Raw genomic sequence first — 21,792 nt, forward strand, 5'->3', positions numbered from 1 at the left:
ACAATTTAAAGCGAAGGAGGGAGGTTATTATTAAAAGCACATCTTTCGTACCATTTGCAGTGCACAATATATTGCCAGAGTTTAAAAGTAAAAATAGAGTAAACACAAAATTGATTTGGAAGGCATCGGGATGAGATGTACAGTTGCCATGACAACTTAAGAATGGCTCAAAGTCCTGCAGTGTAGAAACTGGCATAAAACCTGACACTGGCATGCTTACGAATCCTACATTTATCAGCGGGATGGCAGAGCATCACCGTGTTTCTGCTGGAAATTACCAATCTCCTACTCACGACTAGAGAGATTCCTGCTCCAGGCTATAACCGACAGAGGGAAGGGAAGACACAGAGGAGAAGTTTTTTTTGTAGTGAGCACACTGAGAAACGCCGTTTGCGAACGTTACAAGGCCCCGGCAGATGGTCGATTGTTGCAGGGGATTTAGACGTGATTAGTTTCCTAATTTGTAAGGACAGGCCCTCCTCCCCTGCCCCCATTCTTCCATATCACAATTTCTATGTCATCATGTTCCTTTTTGGTCCTCAAAAAAAAAAATACATGCACATGTCATTTTCAAAATATGGCCAACTATATTTTTTTCACTTACACAGCCGTTTTTTTTAAATTGGAGCTAAAAAATAATCGGACAAACTTGCGCAAAACACAAAGTATCATTTGCTCACTTTTCAGCCGTGTTAGTTTCTGCGGAAACTACGCGATTGCAAAAGTTTCCTTTTGGAAGGCTAAGAACGCGGTGCACTTTTTTCGAGAACACACTGCACCATCCAATAACGCAACGTTTTCTTTTTTTAAATAGCATGCTCTTGGTTACGAGCTACTGCGCCAGATAAATCAATGGAATCAATAAAATACATAATTAACCACGGAAGGACTTTCTACGTGTGGGATTTATTTTTATGCAAATTTCTTAGTATATTGGAGTTTAATGATTCGATCTTTGTTATATTTAAAGGTTCCCTCCATTTGTTATTTATAAGGAAAGGTCATCAGTCAGAGATCAGATCAATGAGCAGGATGCTGCTGGGCGGGCATGGGGTCACGTGAGCTGGCTCCCAGCTGCCTGGGCTAGTCCATTCATTTGAATGCGAGAATGGTGACTCAGCCCGAAAACATGGACTGAACCATTATGCAAACTCGATCCCCACCCACCCACCAGCCTTTCTCTTCTTCCCTACCACCCCCTTTTTGCCACGAGTCAACAGTACAATGGTTACAAAATTAAATGAAGAAAAGATGCAAGCCTTATAGGAAATTGGAGAAGTGTACGCCTAAACAAATTTCCAATTAAGTAATTGTTATTTCCAATTTGTTTGGCAAAAGCTCCATCGAAACCTTTAATATTTTCAGAGCTTGCCAGAACAACACAATCGAGGAATGCAAGGAATTCTGGGTATGAGACGAGACCATTTTAAAATAAAACGGAGCCCGCAGCAAAATCCCATCCTCTGCTTCCTATATAAATATATGCAAGACATTGTCAAATCATATTTTTCACCCGCACCTTTAAACTTTTAAACGTATTAACAATTTTCATTTCAATATAATTTTAGTACGTACACACTACTGACGGCAACAGCAAAATCGTACATTTTAAGCACTTAGAGATACTATGAGAACCCATTTATATTTTGTTACGCACAGCGTTTTTAGAAAAAAAAATGTAATTTACTTTACCTTGTAAGTCTTTAATACATTTAATTATTTGCATTTCAATGTTAAACAGAACATTCCCCTTTTATTGCTTTGTTCTGATAATCAAACAAAAGACGAGAATGAAAAAAAAATCACTATTTGATTAAGTATAAAACGTGCGGTCTAAAGGTTTCATGTACACATCAAAGCAGCTTCGTCTCAGCCTGGACTTTTGCTGAGAGCTGATAAAAAAAAATCTTCATTCAACACCAACCCACCCCTTTACTCCCCCCCCCCCACTTCGGCACCACCCACCACTCTGTACAATCCCAGCAACCTCCCCCATCCCACCACCACCACCACCGCCTACACATACACTTTGTCTCTTAGCAGGGGGAAGTGTATCCACCAATCAACCCGCACCAACAAGTTACCTTGGCAACGACTCCTGGAAGAGAGCGATACGAGCAGAGAACATTTTTAAAAAAATCCCTTTTCTCCGCGAGCTTATTACTGAAATCAGCAAGTCGAGCCCCCTCCGAGCTGAATCCGTAATAAGCCCAAGCGCTGAAACAATTCGGAACGTGCGCACTAAATGTAATGTTTTTTTTTGCCACTTTCACACTCCAGTGGCGGTACCGTCTCATCACTTGCACATTTTTAATTGCGTTCAAGTCCAGCTTGGTAACGTTGAGGTCATTATGCAAATTCTCTTTTCACCTTTGCTTAAATGACAACAACGCACGTTGTGGGTAATGCCAACTATCATTAATTTTCTGGACTCTGTACGTATATTAAAAGAAGAAGGGAAAAAAAAATGTGTTTTTCTGTTGACGAAGGAAAATCCAACAACTGTCATCGGTATGCAAGTGTTGCCAATCACACCCCACGCGCGCCACGGGTTTTTGCACTTGGCACTTATAAAAATAGATTTTAATTCATCTGACAGCTCCCAAAAGGCAAGAGTTAACCATACTGTCCTACCTGTAGATCAAAGTTGTAAGACTGCTCTTCCAACCCATTTTTTCTTTCATATGTCATGTAGCGGAGCTTTCTAGTTTGCCGTCACTGACGGGAACCACTGCGTTTCCCTTGGGTTGTCATACACACAAACACAGGTACCGAATATTCAGTGACACACACAACACACTTAATTGGCTACCATTTGCCATATTAACACGACGCAGAAGAACACACTTTTAGACCAGTCACGGTGTAAAGCGTTCTCCCAAACAAACATTACATTCATACAGTGCAATGCATTAGCATGGAAGCGTTTGTCATCTAACGGAGGCGAGGATTTGATGTAGCACGTGACTTGGAAATTCATCAACGCCGCGACATGCCACGTTTCATTGCTGACGGTGTTGAAGTTCAGGCTGTGAACGCCTCCAAAAGCTGTTGTGCACAATTTGGGGTTCAAAGCTTAAGCAGGAAGGGAAAAAAATTACTTGGCTCACGCAGGGACTCGCTTTTTTTTCTTTATTGCAGTCGACAGGGATTAAACAGCGTGTGAATCAAATCTCACTCGGCCGATGACCACTCTTATCTTCCAAATTTTTTTTTATGGCGTCATTAATTAATTACAAAGCATAGAGGGGAAAAACAAAACTGGATGTTCCAGTAGCAAATGCCAGACAAGTCACGTCCAAAAGGAATGACAACATTTTGTAAATGTGGTACACTATGCCCAGTCACATCCTGGTGCTTGTTTATAATTCATCCGCTCGTATGCAAAAGGTTTTGATATACTGCATCCAGGGGTTTGTTAATTTTAATTGAGTCACCGATGATCTCGTGCAAAAAGCGGTCAAATAAATTAGATCATCGGTTAACCAACCTTCACCAATCCACACTGACCAGCGTGGTGAATTATATACAAACAATAGCCCATGACTTGACACAGCATGGGTGAAGACCAGCAGTGGAATGGCAAAGGCCTGAAAGTTGTTGTGCATTTATTTTTTACGTAACCGGTTGTCAAATGACTAAGCAGAACGCTCCACATTGTTTGAGTATTCGCGTGCCAATCGGCTCGATGGCAACTAAAATTGTGCTGGATTTGATTATCAAGTCCATGAATTTTGAAATCGATATTAATCGATTGTGGAAACAATTCTATAAAAATATAAACAAATCTATTCACCCGAATAGGCTCTTGCATTACTTTTTTTTTAAATAGGTCTACCTTTGTTGTTTTAAATTGAACTGTGCACAAAATATTCCAAGTGCAGTACATTTCTATGAACAGATTACTTTAACAGTGAAGAGCCCTACAATATCTTATCCTGAAAAATGTGATTAAAGCCATTTTCAACAAATGAATCGCTTTCTATAATGGCAAAGTTAAGTTTGTTACGGCTGGCGCAGTTCCAGAGCTGAACGTTCTGTTCATTCTGCCCAGAGTTAAATATATTAATACAAATCCTCGAGTCATTCTTTACAATGCATAAGACACCATATTGTATACCACCACTAAGCCACCACTCCCTGCATCCTCAAAGCCAAGATCCAAGTAAAAAAAAACAACAGGCAGCAGTGGCTGTGATTTTTCTGTATTGTTTTGAAAGCAATAATCTTTACATGCATAATCAAAATGTCCCATCACGAGCAAGCCCCAATGTCACGCACACCACGCTTCACAACATGCATTCGTATCATGAAATTTAAATTACCGTATTCCGAGTAAGAAAAATACAAGTTGATGAGCATTGCAGCCATTAGACCTTCATCACCGGGATAAAATTACATATTTTGCTATCTCAGAGTTATGTCCCTTCCTTCGCCACTAAACAATGCCGATGTGCAAGCAAATTAAAAACATGCAGTATTATACACGGCAGGACAAAGGCTTGGCGAGTGCTTTTCAAGCGTAAAAGGTGCGAGTCTGATGCTTGCCTTGCGAAATGCCGGCAGTGTCCATGTGTTGTGTGCAGGGCTAAACGGATGCTAAACTGTTCCATTGAAATATAACGGCTATTTTGTGATTGCTTTGCACCGCAATGTGCTACAAATAATATAACTCAATTTGCATGTGTAACGTGCCAGTATCTTGTAAGGTACAATTGTGTACAGTTTGCCCGTTAAACCGAGGTCATGGCCAATGTGAATGGTTGAATCAAGGTCAGGGTATATTAAATCCATTTCTACATACACCTATACCATGTCACACTACCGATGATTTTGTGCTGCAAGATAAGAAAAGAAAAAGTCACACTTATAACAAATAAAACAAAATTTAAACGTTGAAACAGATCCTCTAGAAGAAAAAAAAAGCCACTACCCAAATACCGGCTACGTTTTCTCCACAAACTCCGCATCGGCTTACGGCGCAGGAAAGTTACTGCGGGAGGCAGCAGCATACAAAACAGCATCCCGTGTGGATGGCTGAATGGACGGCAGCAGGATGCCAGCCAAAAAAAACCAGCAGGACGCTTACATGAAAAGGGCGAGAGAGCTTTGCCCTACAACCATCCCTCCGTTTAAGGTCCGCACATTACCGAAATCGCAAACCCCGCCACCCACCGCCGCGCCCGATGGACAATTTCTGACGCTACTTACTTAGTACGTGCCACGTGCCGGCGTGCCAAGAGTGGAAGCGATTACATTTTTTTAAATCGGATATATACTAAAATGATATTCGGAATTTTATTTAGTGCCCGTACTATTACAGTTGCCGCTATAAATATTTGAGTATCCACCCCCCCCCCCTGGCCCACCCGCACCCACTCCTCAATAGAGCACAGCGTGATACATTTATTTGTCAAATTATGTTTATCAAAATTACTTTTGCAGTAAGTGGCACAGAGAGAGGGCAGGGAGGGGGGGACAAAACATAAATTTGACTACGATGTCCAACAATCAATGTATTTAGGCCAGACCTTGAAATGACTATACTTATCACGAAAAAAAGAAAGCCCTCTCTCATCGTGCTTAGAAACATTCTAAATAAATGGTTCAATATGTGCAATAGATTTCAACAATGGATTCCAAAGAAACCTTTTTCAGCATGGTCGCGACCTTCACGTTCATTTGACGAAATCATGGTTACCATGGAAACTTTAGAAAAAAGGCACCAACGTGGGATTCCGTGTGTGTTCTCGTATTGTTACACACAAAGCTACATGCGTGGTTAATAGTAAACACGGATCAATTAAAAATCCTCGCATGCGCCAGGACAGGCAGGCTATGAATACAATGAACGCAATTTGTTTTTGTGTTTTTCGAAGCGGCGTTCGGAATAGGAAACAAAAAAAACTGCGCAGAAAATGCGATTGCCTAAAAATATACAGTACCGGGTGGTCTACATTAATTATTATTGTGCAAGTGGAGAGAAAGTGACAATGAGGGGGCTATCTTGTTCGAAAATGCATTAAAAAAGTGTAATTACAACAGAAAATGAATACTGCAAAAAACCACACACACACACGATACTTGCGCGTGCAGAAACAATACGCACGGACATAATAACGAATCCACGATCTCACATGAAAAGACATTTGATCTGCTTAGTTTAGGCAGTGTTTTAATAATTTACAAAGCTGCCGTTGTATTTACATGCATTTGAAAATCAATCACATTCAAGAGATGAAAATGATTAGAGCCTTTTTGTGTATTCCAGTAAACAGCTTCTAGTGTTTTACAGTGTACTTGGGGGAGCTTGTCAGTGCATCACTACTAGACTCCTCCATCTTCCAGTGCCAATGTGCCCCCCCCCCCTTTGTGAAATCTGTTCGACAGTCAATGAAACTAAAAAGGGGAACAAAAATAAGACATACTCTTAGGTTTTTTCGGTAAAGTCACGTAGGTAAAAAAGAAAGAAATATATATAAAAAAATAAAAATGAAAATAACTCAATTTATTATTCTTATTTTTACCTCCGTGACTACCGAAAAAACCGAAGAGTATGAATCCTTGCAGTCACAAAAGCTTCAAATCTAAAAAAAAAGACACTTGGCTTGTGGGACTCCTCTAATAGTAATAAGAATAATCTCTTACACTATTTAAACATTAACAGTCTCTGGGTCTCTCTTTTACTCCGGCTACATCTGTGTGTGGGTTCATATTGGTCTCCATAACGCAAACTTACAACTGGATCGCGCATACAAACAAAAAAATATATATGGCAAATGGTACACGTTAAGCCCATTTATTGCACGGCTTAAGATGGTACATTCCAATTTATTCTGAATTTGCACCCCATCCCCCCCTTTTTAAGTTAATTTGGTCTCTTCCAACTTCAAGGCAATTATCATCTGCCAGGGAAGACTGGCTTTGTTACAAGCATTCCCCCATATGGCTATAACGTTATATATAAAAAGGTGTCCTTACTAAATGTTCTGCTGCAAACAATGGTTTTCACCAGGGTCGATTTTGAATACAAAAAGAGAAATCCTTATTAAGTGTAGGCCAATGTATGTTTAACTGCAAATGGTATTTTTATGTAGTTGAACGCTAGCGCGGTTGTGTAATTTATCATCAATTCTTCGCTAAAGGCTGAGAATAAAGCCCCCATTGCTCCGTCACTGGGGAAATAACTGCTTTGTTATTATCAGCACCACGCAGGAGACTTCAAACGCTGTATCTTTTCATGCGCTCGGGGTCCGAACACTCGTCATCGTCAATCAAAAGTAATGTTGCCACTGGACTGAGTTAATGCCATTTTCTTGCTTTATATGAAAATAATAATAATCAACTAAGCAATGGATATTGGACGTGAAACAACGCGTTTGCACGCAAGAATATATGCAGCGTGATGCCACAAAATCCTTCCTAAACCTTGTATACTGTACCCGCTGTGTCTATATATTTGTGGGGAGCGGTGGTGTAGTGGTTAACCTGGCGACCCTGGTTCGATTCCAGCTCACGGCCAGCACCAGTGACAATTACCTGAAACCGGTCCTGGGTCTCCCCTAAGTCGACTCAGCCACAAATGAGTACCTGGTGCGGTGTGTAAAGATCGCCACGAGGGAGACGAAGACGGCCGTGCGTGGTGCTGGCCACTCACCCCCTTGCGTGCCATGCCGGCCTTCATAGGTGCTCGCTAACTGCACTTGCCCCAACAATCTGTCACAGGCTATACGGGGCATCTTTGTCTTTATACATTTGGAGAGTACTGTACACTTGACACCTTTATATTTCATAATTTTATAACTCTGCAATGCAGCGCGAGGTCGATGTTTGTTGACGTCATCGCCCAAATCAAAATTTGAAAATGACCCCACAACTAAATTGTACAAAAAAAAATCGATAACTGTTCCCCACCGTAAGGGTAAACTAGGTTGCCCTTGCAACAAAAATAACATAAAAAATAAATATCCAATGTCTGTTATCTTGATAAATGAAGCAACATTAAACCGAAGCGCACGTACTTGTGTATAGTAAACAGTTTTCTTGGTCATTAGTTTGTTTTTTAAACAAACACACTACAAAACAGATACAATTTAAAATAATCTCTCAGCAGAGTGTGTTGGGGGGGGGGGGCGGAAACAGTGTGCTTTGCTTATCTGGGATTCTTTACATCAATCCCAAAACCTAAAGGGCCCCGGCGCGAAAGGACGCAGAAAGATGGCAAGCCCGTTTGTTAGAGCAACCTCAGTATTAATGAAGCTAAGGGGCCTTTAAAAAAATCCTTTTAAGCAGATCAACAAATGAAGGGTGGGAGGGGGGCACGTTGGGAAGGGGGAGTTTGAGGGGGGGGGGGGGTCACAGCTGCAAGCTCATCAATTACTTAAAAGGGAAAAAATAGCTGTGAAGTCAAAGCCAGTTAATGGTGGTCATATACATTTTGGTTTTTACTAACCCCCCTTGCCCATCCCCCCTCCATCTATTAATTGGACCGAAAAAGTAAATTTTACAATTAAACCCATTTTCAGTTTATTAAAAGCATGCCCCCCCCCTTCTCCGTTTGCACGTAAATAAAATGCACGTATATGCGCACCGCGCAAACAAAACCACACGCGCGCACGGATTAAAGATCTGTATCCGTGCAATTGCGGCAGCGTATACAGAGCGGTGCATACATTTTGTATCAAAACATCCTGCAGTGTTGGCCAGTGGCAATAAACACAAAAGCCAGCCAGCCAGCCACCAAGCCAAGCCAAGACCGTAAGTCAGGGCACGGTGGCAAAGACAAATAGTGTCAGATGCGACTTGGGCTCTCGGGACTCCCAACAGCCAATAGAAAACGATCTCGAGTCTCCATCTAAGGGTTTAAGTTACAAACTTTGCGACGATGACGGCGATGACACTGTTGCAGGCATCTGCCCAGGAGGATTCAGGCGTTGCCACCAGTAGAACTTTGCCTTTCTTTTTTTGGCTCCAACGAGAATGCTAATGTCCCTTCACGCACAATTCATCCGAAATATTACCAATGGTTTTCGGCACCCGTACATATTTAAAGAAACCTTTTGCGTACACCGAATACACCACTGGCTTGGAGAAAATTGCGTGGGGGGGGGGGAGGAAAAAAAGATTGTGAACTATCAGATAAGTACTTATTGATTTCAGGCAAATCATGTCCATGATTGGATTTTGAATCAGCCTCTTTTCTCATTATACGTTTGCATTCCCTTTCAAACGCTAAAGTTGCGTGAGCTCACGCAGAAATGAACCCCGTTTAATGGCACACTGCAGCACGGTGGTTGGGCAAAAGGCATGAATAAACAAGAGCACAACAAATAACAGGCTTGTGGATTAACCCACGGCTATGGGCGCAAACGGCTCAGAATAACAACACATTGCAATTATAATTCCCGTGTAGAGCATGTTTAATACAGAGTCCATGCAAAGCAAAGGCTCTTTTATTCGGTAATATGGTTTGTGGTTTGGTCGAACAAACATGACTACAACGTTCACATAAATAAGCAGTAACTAGCGCGAACCAGTTAAGTTGCAAACGCTCACCACAAACATGCCCGAGACGCCTTCAGCACGAGAACAAATCTCAGCCTCCAGGTCCACCCCCCCCCCTGGCACGCAATTAGGCACACGAGCAATAGTTGCTTATGCAGGCTGCGCTAACAACGTCATGGGCACCTGCCAATTGCCCCAGCCCCCCCTTTAAAAAAAAATTGACATCTCTTAAAATGCCCCCCCCCCCCACACACACTTGCATGCAAATGACACGCGGTCACACGGATTTAAAAACGGTGGCCAGTTCAAGATCGTGGACGGGGGAGGGGGTTTAGGACATCCGATGCAACCTTCAACCAGCAAACCCCACTGACATTTATTTATGCACAGGGCTGAAAATGTAGCGAGCGATCCAACGTTTCCGAAACAGGAACTCGTTGTTCTAATTAAAAAGCCACTCGGTACAATCAGCATGCAATCAAGCAAAATTCTCAGTAGAAAAAAAAGTTTTATGACTTAACATTTAAAAATAAAACTCCCACTTTTTTTCAAAAGGCAAACTTGCATCACTAAGCACAAAGCAAATGCAGAACCGTTTTCCATAAACATACCCTTCAAAACACAATCCGATAGAGGTCCTGCCAATTCACTTGCAAGAAATTGTGCCTATTCATATTTTAAGACATCCCTTAGAAATGTATTTTTATATATATACTGTAGCAATCAGCTGCAGTGGGAAATTCAATGTAAATGGTTTCACTCGGGCACAATTAAAATTCACGGCGTAGCATGCTAAGCTCCCCACCCCTCCACCCCCATCCGAGTAAAGTATTGGCCCTTTTTGGAGAGAATAAGTAAAAAAAATGTACGGCTCTTACCTTGGCTTGATGTTTTGGTACCCCATAAATTTAATAACAGCAATTATTTTCTCCTAAACCACTGCATGCACGTTGTGTAGGAAGAAACGGCACAAGCGCAACCAAATCAAGGCGAGCGTATTCGGAATACACACTACTGTATGCACGCCTCCATGTTGGTGATAGAACGGTGATGAAGCAGATGCCTCTTAAGCTTCAAGTATTACACGGTAAATAAGTAGCCACAAAAGGGGGAATTAAAAAAAAATCCGCGGACCAACCACATGGAGAATATTTATGCGCTTACAGCCAATGCTTATTTATTAAACCAGTTGTAACTAACGAGCTGGCAAATATTTCGACAGGTCACAAAAGGCCTTCAGCTCTGGCAAAACTAAGATGCACTGTACATCTCATGATTTGTTTTTTTTATGTATTTTGTGTTTATCCAGGGAAATAGCCATTTTAATATTTCAGACACGTACCAAAGATTTGTCAAACTACAAAAAAAACATGATATGCACTTCTTTACAATTCCCTCATTTTAATCATTACAGCCTTGGGAAGACACTCTAAATAAAACACATTCAAATGATTGGTCAGAACACAACAAATAAAAACACTTACAACGTGCGAGCAACACGGCTAACAACGATCTGTGCTTCCAGTGCCATCTGACGTGACCAGGTTATTACGACAAACGCCTTGAGACGTGGGCTTTTTAGTACAAGAATTGTACAACTGGTTACCAGCAAACCCACCTCAACCACCCACAGAGCAATATTGTTCAAGGCAATGTGCAAATAAACATGGTCTCGCCACGGACAATAGACCAATAATTAACCTTAAAGCCACATTCAAACCCATGGAAAGGGGCACGATCTCAAAGTTTGCCAAAAATGTGTGTTTGATGCGTTATATAGACCTCAAAACGCTTCCTCTGCAGAGTGTATTGAAATCAATACATTTCCTTTTTAAATCAATCGCTATTCACGTGCGAGCATGTTGGCCAAACTTATATTTTCGTATATTGGATACCTGCACAACTTTAATATGAAAGGTCCATCAATTTTTTTTTACATATAGTTGCTAACATTTTCGAGAGGAATTTTGGGGATACTTGCATACAAAGGTCCCCTCTTGCAAATTATGTCAGAGGGGTTTTGACGTCCATTTTGCAGCAGATGGTGCATTTGTTAAGTGGAACTAGTGGGAGGGAAGGAGGGCGAATTTAGAATCAAAGCATCAAGGATAAAAACTGTACAAACTGTGTCAGTACTGACCACTAGACTGGTTATATGTATACATTTAGAGCTGTTATAATTAGTCAATTAATTATTTAAACATTGCAATCAAACTACATTTGTTTGTGGCTGATTACTCGGGCACATTTAAGAAATGGCACCACCACCTCTACATCAGACTGATGTGGCTAATGGCATTGGTAACATCATCAAGCCCTGCCCAACATCTCCCTTCCAGCGGCACACGCTAAAACAAATGCGAGACTTATTTTTTCTCAAACGTATATTTGCGTCCTCCCGACTAGCTGAGAAATAGAACCGATAACCAGTAATCTATTACTTTAATATTGAGATAGACCCAGCCGTATTGTAAATATATTTTTTGTGTACTTAACGGATGAAAATGACACAATGCAGAAGAAGGCCCGTGGAGAGGTTTCCGTTGAACATTCCGAACCAGAATTTCAAAAGCACAGTTGACACGGAACGTAAAAGACGTCTTGCAATCGAATGCAAAATCTGGGTGCTATTCGCCGATTACACAACCCTCCCCCGCAGAGCGCATATACAGTAATACTGCTACAGAAGCAGCTATCCATTCAGTTCCTACGTTCATTCTCAAACCACCTCAGCCATCAACTTGCCAGGAAGCAAAATTCAATCAGGGCTCCCCAAATGAGGATCCTGAAGTCTTCCACACTATGCTCTGACCACTCAATGACCTATTTATATGTAAACTATATACACGCCTATGGATTAGCGTGTGTGTATCATACAAGAAGTAGTCAAGTAAGCATATGTCGTCCATACAGTGTTAATAAGATGCTGCTTTTTAGACGCTGAGATTTCACACTAATCTTTTTCCCTGCTAAGATATATTAATATCCCACTCCATAACAAAGCAGTACATGTAAAGGAGTAGGAATTAATGTGTTATCGTCATCTCAAAGAGTGTCGGTGGCTGGGTATTGGACAAGATCTGCCTTCGTACATTTTTGGGAGCAGGGGGAAAAAAGAATGAAAAATATTCTGGCACACGTAGGATTACTAAAATGACTCCATACATTCCCATCTCTACCCACACCCCAGTGCCTCCACCTTCCAACTCCAACACCCCACCCTGAAATCCCTACACCCACCCCATTCCGCCTTAACACGCAGCATCCCTCCCATCACTGTTAAAGACACCGCCCCACACACTCTTGCAAAATGTCAGCACTGGAAGGGTCTGGTTTTTCCAAGGAGGGCCCTGTGGGCTGCCCCAACAAGGTGTGATGGAGCACACTACAATTACTGGACATATCAGTGTGCCAAATGGAGCGTGGCCTATATGGCTGGGTTGAAATGTTACATTTTTATTGTCAATTTAGTAGAATCAAAGGGTCCAAGTTCAGTAATTAAGAAGCTGTTTTTATTCATACTTACCTTGCTTAAAACTATGAGGATCACTACAACTTTTCCCCCCTACTCTTTCAAAGCAGTTAACCTGATTCCACAACATGATAAGTCCTCTGGACATGCCTGCCAAAATACAGTGTTAAATTTTACATCACATTTGAAAGAGAGAGTCTGGGTGGGTTTGTAGGCGACATTTAGTCACGCTGGGCCCCAAATGATTGTGTGAGCAATTGGCAGGAACGCTAGGATTTGCCGCTGCCAGATGGAGAAAATACGGCAATTTCACCTTCACATTTCAAAGCAGTACGGGCTTTAAATCAAACAAAATACGACTTAAATTCCCCAAAAAATTCCAGCGCAGACAATTGCAAGGGAATACTGGTACGATACAGTACTGAGAAATTATTGAATAAAACAAAATCAATGTCTCAGACATTAACCGATAGATTTTCCCAAGTCTCTTGCAAACCAGAAAAATATTTGGGATTTTTTTTTTCAAACATTTTAAAATAACTATCCATGGCACACAAGTTTTACAGTAAAAAATAAAAAAACCCAAAGGGTATATATGTGCATGGTCCGTTAGTCTGGAGACCATTTCAACAAGTTTGCTGCTCCAGAAGGGATTTAACGATTTATCCGTAAGCCTGTTAGGCTCATCGCCACTTGCTGTAAACACTTTCCATTTTACCAAGTCACCCCTACTGTGATGGTACACGTGTGCAATATATAAATATATATCCGTGTATATGAAGCTACCAGCAAACCGGGAGATAGATGGCATTTCCCCCCCCCCCTCATTTAAAAAAACACATGGTTCAAATATATAAACGTACGACAATTTAGATTACGGCGAGCGTGAAAAATGATATGAAACCGCCGCATCAGGAACACTGTAAAGTCCACTAACCTCGGCAGCTATCAACTTACGCCTAATTCCCAGCTCTATATTCATCAACTTGCATTTCCACTGGCTATCAAACTACGCAACCAGAAGTACAGTAATATTTAGCGGGTTTACATTAAACTGGCATCGTTTTACCTCTTGTTTTTGATAAAGAATAATTATGTTGTGGGGCTTACTACTTTGGAGCTTGTGATGTATACTACCGCGGAGGTTTTCATGGGTTGTGCAATGTAGTTGTTTTCAGATTTCAGATTGGGGGTATGAGCAACAACGCGTGTTGTTGGGGATGATGTCCGACAACTGGCTACACACGCTGGAAGCTTCTTCATGAACTTAAAATGTATAATTCTAATTGTTCAGGAACTGAATATTGAGAATACTCAGTTCGTTAACATTCAGTTTCTGCAGAACCTCCGAGCACATGTAGTAAAATATAGTACAGTAGGTACACACGTGTGTGTATATATAGAAAAAAACTTAAATGTGGGGCACGCAACCTGCACAGGATGACACACTTCCATAAAAACGGCTAACTGGGATCCTGTTGAAAATATTTGCCAATAAGTCTGTGGTCTTGTGAGTGGTGACTTAGGACGAGAGGCGACCTGGACTTCGACAGTTTGGCGAGGTAAAGTGAAACGGGACAAATATGTGAAACTTTCCACAAGGAGTCAGTCCCAGGGACAGTGAATTTATAACCAACATTAGCAGCCCAGCAAAAGGTCGTTAAAAACAATAAAAAAAAAACATATACACCAATTACATAATATTTACATCACCAGCCAATTATAGTAAACATAACATAAGCTTTGTGAAACAAATGTAACATTTAAAGTCGCCACTTTGGCTGTCAGAACTGTGAGATTTCCGATGGAAATTAAAAGTTACCACTTAGGCTTGAAGCATGGTGATGTTTCCGATGGCAATTTCGTTTTCACCCCCTTTAAACCAAGAGGGGGAATTGGGGAGCAGAGGGTGAGGCTTCCATAGAGCATCAACATCACTAATTAAAGTCGAGGGGAATGGACCGTAACTTGACAGCCGCGAGCCAGGATTTTGACGTTTCCTCATTCAATTGATTCTTCCCAATTAAAACAATGAGATAATACGACTTACGAACTTGCCTACGTTATACTTCTAACGTGCGTTATGGCCTGCAAAACCTTGAAATTCCCTTTCTCAACTCACCTCTCCGAGCAGTAATAATTTGGGAAATGAAAACGAACATCTGAGAGTTGCCAAATTATGACGGACCTGTAGTGTTCTCTCACAGGATCGTACTGGGAAAACACAAGTCGGTGTCGTGTATTTTAAATCTGTGCTATTTTGGATGTGAGCCATCCATAAAAGGTAATGCAATAACTGTGCGCAAAACCAATTTATTAAGCTTTATCTTTAATACTGGAGCACAAATTGAAAGGGATAATCTTTACCCTGGATAAAAAATTGCTTTAAACATGTCACGTTCACATCCACGAAAACCTCGTGGTACACTTAATATAATTTTACCGACCTTTTACAGTCAGGTTTGATTGTAAAAATATGTACGTACAAGAACATGCAAGGTGCAATTAAAAAAAATAGGCCAATCAATTTTGCCAATAAATGAAAACTAAAGGCTGACTCATTCCCCGTGCACGGGCAAAGTATTATTACAATTAAAACGTGATTAATATCTTCTTACCACGCATTTGCTCAGCCCCTGTTGCGTTGGGGCAATGCCTTCAGAATGACAATGATTAACACGGAAAGGACCCTCAAAGAATGCACTGTAGCGTTAACAAACCAACTCTATAAATTTTGGTCGGCACTCCCCGTGTCTCGGCTACAGCTGTGCACCCAAATGCAATCTCAAGTCAGGCGGGGCGAGAATTAATCTGCAGAGTTCATTATGGAACCAAACAGCACACTGGGGAAATAGGCACTGGTGCTGGGGTTTTTTTTTGGGGGGGGGGGGGTTACTTATTGGGGGTTGTTTGCTGTTGAAATTTTACCAAAAAGTTACGCAAATATACATATGCGGCTTAGGCACAATACACATCAATATAGAGTAGAAAATTACAAAACTGCGTGCCTCCATTTCACAAAGTAGCCTGTTCTTTACCCTGCTATTCTGCTGAGATGTACCACAATAATTGCTTCCAAGATGTGTAGAGCTCTTCATGGAAATACACTGCCGAGGCACTTGTATAATGCTGTCATACCGGTTTCCAATGCTCAACAAAGGACGATGTGTAATGGGCCGGTCACATATGCAAAGAATCAGTGAAGGACAAAAATAATCCTCAAAATAAAAAAATATTAACTTCGTGTGCAATTCAAAATGTCAATCAAGTTAACAAGAAAAACTGACGTACACAAACATGTGCTCAAGCATGTGCCATTAGCAATGCAGCGAGGACTTTAGCTCTGGACTGGATTTAAAAGGAGCCCTACTATCAATAGTGTCTATAAGGGTTACTGGATTGCAATTGTTTCTGTACTGCACTAGCCTGTAAATATCCCACCTGAAAACCAGCATCAGCAGTACAGTACGAACGATATGACCTTACTGCATAAACACTGCACGACAAAATAAAAAAAATACTCCCAATAGTGGTTAAATAACAGATAATAATTAACAATGGCGCAAAATGTTAAAATATGCACGCAGGCAATGTGGAATTAGAAACACTGCACAGTAATTAATGTTCCTCGTTATATTGTTTTGGTATTGCAAAAAAAACATCGAATAAACTATTTAATGCCATGAAGGGTGAAAATGCATTTTTATAAAGTGCAAAATTCTGACAGCTGCCAGTTCTGAACGCAGGACTCCTCCATCAGAGTAGCTTCTCTCTCTCTCTGCTTACCCCCCTCCCCTCCCTCCACTCCCACTTCTGTCTTGCACATTTGATGTTGCCGTCACTGGAATTCATTTATCACTGGCAGTCGCCGAAATGGAGGCTTGAGCACAAACAATGGAAAGGATTTGAGTTTAAGACTGCCCGAGAGTATTAAAAAAGGGGAAAGAGAAACCCTATTTCTCAAAAAAAACCCACAGAATCCACCACCCCCACTCGTGGGGATTTTGCCAATGCAACCTGTATTCATTACTGGCGTTGTACACTCACGAAATAAAAAGTACCAACCGTGTAACACTAAATGAGAATATTATATCCATACCAATGGTTATTTTTTCTAAGTCCATTGATTCAAATATGAAGGGGAATCCTATATACACATCAATAACTTTAGCAGCATTTGGAGGCTCTGAAAATGGATAGGTAATTTTCTACAAAGGTTAAAAAGCCTGAAGCAATAATAGCATAAGTGGAAAATGCAAATGCTTGATGATTTGACTAGAGTGGTGGGGGGGGGGGGTTATATTTGGGGTCACGTGGCTCGCAATGGAAATCGCCATCTGATCGCTGTGCGGCTTGCAGGCCGACAAAAGCCACCCACCCCCCTTAATGGCAATAGCCACTAACTCCCTACACCACCCCCAGCTCTAAACCCCCTACGATTTCCACCCCCAAACCCCAATGCAACCTCACACCATCCACCCCAAGCACCACCACCACCACCGTCCCCCCACCACCCCTACCCTACCACCCTACCCAACAAAGGCCCTTCTCGACTGTCATGCTCCATGTGTTATGGGGATGCGCCAATGGTTTGATCGCCAGGCCTCTTCCCAAATGAGTGCTCTACTTTCCATACAACATCTGTGACATTCGGCAAGAAAAATAAAACACCCCGCGTAGACCTTGCCACGTTCCGAATGTAAATAACCCTCTGATGAGTCAGCAGTTCGTGTTGGGACGCTGCGGCCCGAGGTAATTCGTGTGGTACGGGGAAGAGGAATATGGTTTGGAAGAAACACAACAAAAGCAAGGATGTTCGTCTGACAGCCGAAACGTCTGGTGTAAAAGTTTCGTTGAGAAATCCCGGCAAAGAAGGGAAAACGGATGTAGAAAATGCGGGAATTACGGGCATCGAGTAGCCACCACGGGTTCATGATCATAAACAACGTCTATCCACAAAATGTTAATGTTATAAATTATTCACGAAGACCCCCTCTCCCACCACCCCCATCAGTCGCATCGTTTTCACATACACAAGAACTTAATCGTCAGCCGAGACTGACCACCAACTACAATTGACCAGAAAGTATGGCGTTAATATTTTTTGTTTCCCCTTACCAAAAAAAATAAGGGCACGCAACTACCCCCAAGTGCACAAAGCCACCAACCCACGCACCCAACCCACTGCTCGTCCTGCCCCTACCATCAAAACCCTGCAAAGGAAGCCGATGTGGCCTACAGAGCTGTAAAGTTCCAATTTATACACCGTGTGTGTACGTGTGTGTGCTACATGCGTTACGTGTGTTACATGCGTTACGTGTGCTACGTGTGTGTGTGCTACGTGCGTTCCGTGTGTGTGCTACGTGTGTGTGCTACGTGTTACGTGTGTGTGTGCTACGTGTGTTACGTGTGTGTGGTACATGCGTTACGTGTGTTACGTGTGCTTGTGTGCTACGTGTGTGTGGTACATGCGTTACGTGTGTGTGTGCTACGTGTGTAACGTGTGTGTGTGCTTACGTGTGCGCATACTCTGTGGTGGTGGTGGTGTAATACAGTAAACCCGACGAAGAGGCACGTGTGTAGGAGAGTGTGCGTGGGCCTCTGCTACTACTGCCACGCAGTTGCCCCCCTCTCCTCTCTCTCTCTGCCCCCGTTTATACGTTCTGAAAGCCAATCGCTATCGATTAATTCCGAGCCAGCGCAGCCACCACCAACGGCGGACACGGTGGTTGCAACTCGAAACAGCAGCAGCAGCAGCTGAAAATTCTTCCACAAGACGATGTACAACAACAACAAGAGGAGGCAGTGGCAACACTTTTCTTGATAACGCGGGGAGCACACACGTGGTGAATGTGGATAGAGATGAAAAGGAAGGCATCATTTGGGCTAAAAAAATATGTATACCATAAACTCACACCGCTTGCAATGCAAGTGGATTTTCCAATTAAAGAGAAAAAAATGTCACGGCTCTCTCCTTAATTCACTGGACTCGAGGAATGCCATCCCTTTGATCCAAGTGAAGTGTGAAAATAAACACAAAAAATACAGCACTACGCTGTGAAAGATTTGCTCGCCCGTACACTACAAGAAAATATTGCACAACCAAGTCCGCAAAAGTAAGCACACGATGTAACCATCCAAAATAAATGTCGCTCATCAAAAGCAGCAACTAATAGAAAAGTTTTAAATGCCACTGGGTGTGTGTTTTTTTGTCAAGCCTTCAAAAAAGCCCATCACTAATAGATGGCGGTCAGCCATTTTGCGTAGTCTTCTCAACCACCATTGTCAAGAAGTGTTTTATCAAAAAAAAAATGAACTGACGGCGAGGCACCTGTAGTATTGCACTATAAAAAGCAACAAATATTTTTTTGTAAAAAAAAAAAAGCTGAGAAATAAACAGTAACGAAACAAATAGCACCAGGGCGGAATCGAGAGAAAGATTTTTATCTCTCTCTCTACGTTCACGACACCCACCCACCCCCCACCAAAATCCTGCATAAATCATCTCACATCAGTACAGTGCACGAGACTTTGAAACCAAAGTCACTTTTTATCTGCGACCGTCTTGCACCTCGGGCTTGCGCTGCGCAAAAAAAAAAAACTATTGCAAAGCACGACGGGGAATTTGTTTTGGGTGGAAGTGAAAAAAAAACACACGAGGCCCTGTTAAAGAACCGCATGGAAATAAAAAAAGATTCAAACCCTCTCCTCCTCCTCCTCCACTCGCCATCCAATTGCTCAGTGGGAGGGAACCCCCTGACCATTGCAGAGGGATGCATAAACCTTCATCGCGCTACTGAAAATTCACACCGAGCTGCATCGATGCACTGTAATTCAAGCCTAGCCTACTTGCCTTTTTTTTTAATACAGTGGTGGCGAGATACGCATGTCCAGGCAAAACACTTTGTTCTCAAATATGTGCAGCGACAGAGTAGCTTAAGCGTGTACCCATCGCATTCACACTGCGTTCTCTTTTTGTCGGCTCCCCATACGCTACTTGAACCAACCGTACCTATGGATAAGAATGATTTTTTTTTTTACGGGGGAAAAAAAATGGAGCTGTACATTTTCAAACTTTTTTTTTTGATATGTGAAGATATTGTAGAATGAAGCGGTTTGAAAAACACATTTCTTGTATCAGGCAACGTACTTAAATAATCAATTTCTGCTGGAACAACAACAAAAAATCAGTGTGGCCACGAATATCACAAAGCATAAATTCCATTGTGGAACATCTTTGTTACCGCTCAAGGAGAAAATATGCCTGGACATATCTAAAATAACCCAAAACGTGTAATTCCGCCAGAACAGCAAACAACCCGTTATAATTTAATACCGCAACAATTTATACTTGCGGTGTTTAAAGAGAAATTGGCTCAATCCATGACAGCAGCTCCTGTTTAAGCATGTATGGCACTGTATTACGTTTAAAATATTCTATCAGTCACCTGCTTTAAAAGGAGCGTGCCTGTTATTCAATGTGAAATTCAACATTTAGACCCATTTTGTTTAACTCAAGTGTGAGGTTGGTGTCTCATCTGGAAACATCCTTCTGTCTAAATTTGCAGAAGCTGGCACGTGTAACTGTATTAAAAAACATTAACAACATTACAAAAATCTGATGTTTTTTTCAGTTTTAGATCCATAACATTTATTTTTAAAGATAGATAGTTAATGCAGTACTGGCGGCAAACCATTCAAAGGATCCGAATATTACTTCCCCAATACACGGATACCATTCGAAACAAAGTGCGAACAAATCTGATAATTTAGCGTGTTATATTTGTAAATGTTTTGCTATGCACACCAAAATAACGGAGTGAATGCAGTGCACTCAATTACGAAATCGGAGATGCGCCTAAGAACCATAAGTCACGCAAGCAGAGGAGGATGTGGACAATCACAGCCAGCCCTTTGCCCAGGCCCATACCCTCAACGTTGCTTCGTGACAATCAGGTACAACGGGCACCGTACCAACGCAATGTTGCAATAAACGCAGAGTGGTACAGTTCTAAAAACCCCAACAACTTGAGGTACCGTCTCAAAAATAAAAAGGATGTCAAATTTAAATGTTAAAAGTGCAGTTCTGACCCGTTTTGCCCTGATCTACATACAGCTTATCCAGAAGTGCAGTGCACTTATGCATTTTTAAACATGTGTGATCTACTCTTGTTTCAACTTTAGATTTAATAGATTTTTTTTTGCTACAAATACCATTTTCTTTATTTCTGTAAGCTTACAACAGCAATGGGCATGTGTCAAAGAGCGTTGTGTTGTCTCGTGCAAGTGGGCATGTTCTTGTACAGTATTCAAAAAAGACATATTATAGTTTACTTCAACTGGCCTGGTTTTTTTCTCTCCAATAAAGTTCCTATTAAAATAACTTCAATATCAATATTAACAATTTTCAAATCACGCAAAAACCCATCAAGTAAAGAGTACTTGTGTTTGCTCAGCTGGTCAGCTTTACACTATGAGATCTCTTTTACCAGTGGCAAAATATAATAGTAGGTTTTTACCCTTTTAACTGGTACAAATAAAGGTGTCAGTTTTGTACCAGTTAAAAGGGTAAAAACCTACTATTATTGGTCAGCTTTAGTTCCAGCGAATGCACAGCTCCCATAAAGTTGCAATTTTCTCTCCATTACCATCCATGATCTTTCTCGGTTCATCCTTACCTTTCGCTCCGTGACAAAATTCACAACAATGCCCGATTTATACAACGTACGATTGTTTACACAAATATTGTTTTCAATGCGAACTAATGTGTTGACGTCATGTTTTGTAATCATCACCGCATATCAAAAAAGGTAATA

At 41.5% G+C, this 21,792-nt stretch overlaps 1 protein-coding gene across 3 annotated transcripts in view; it reads right to left on the reverse strand.

Annotated features, from left to right (window-relative positions):
* Positions 1-21,792, reverse strand: part of LOC133350207 (PHD finger protein 21A-like) — a 48,669-nt gene that overhangs the window by 23,274 nt on the left and 3,603 nt on the right. The gene's annotated exons all lie outside the window — the stretch shown is intronic.

This window comes from Lethenteron reissneri, chromosome 33 (genome assembly GCF_015708825.2).
Source record: "Lethenteron reissneri isolate LAM-NWPU_2019-01 chromosome 33, ASM1570882v1, whole genome shotgun sequence".
NCBI classification, from domain to species: Eukaryota; Metazoa; Chordata; class Hyperoartia; order Petromyzontiformes; family Petromyzontidae; genus Lethenteron; species Lethenteron reissneri.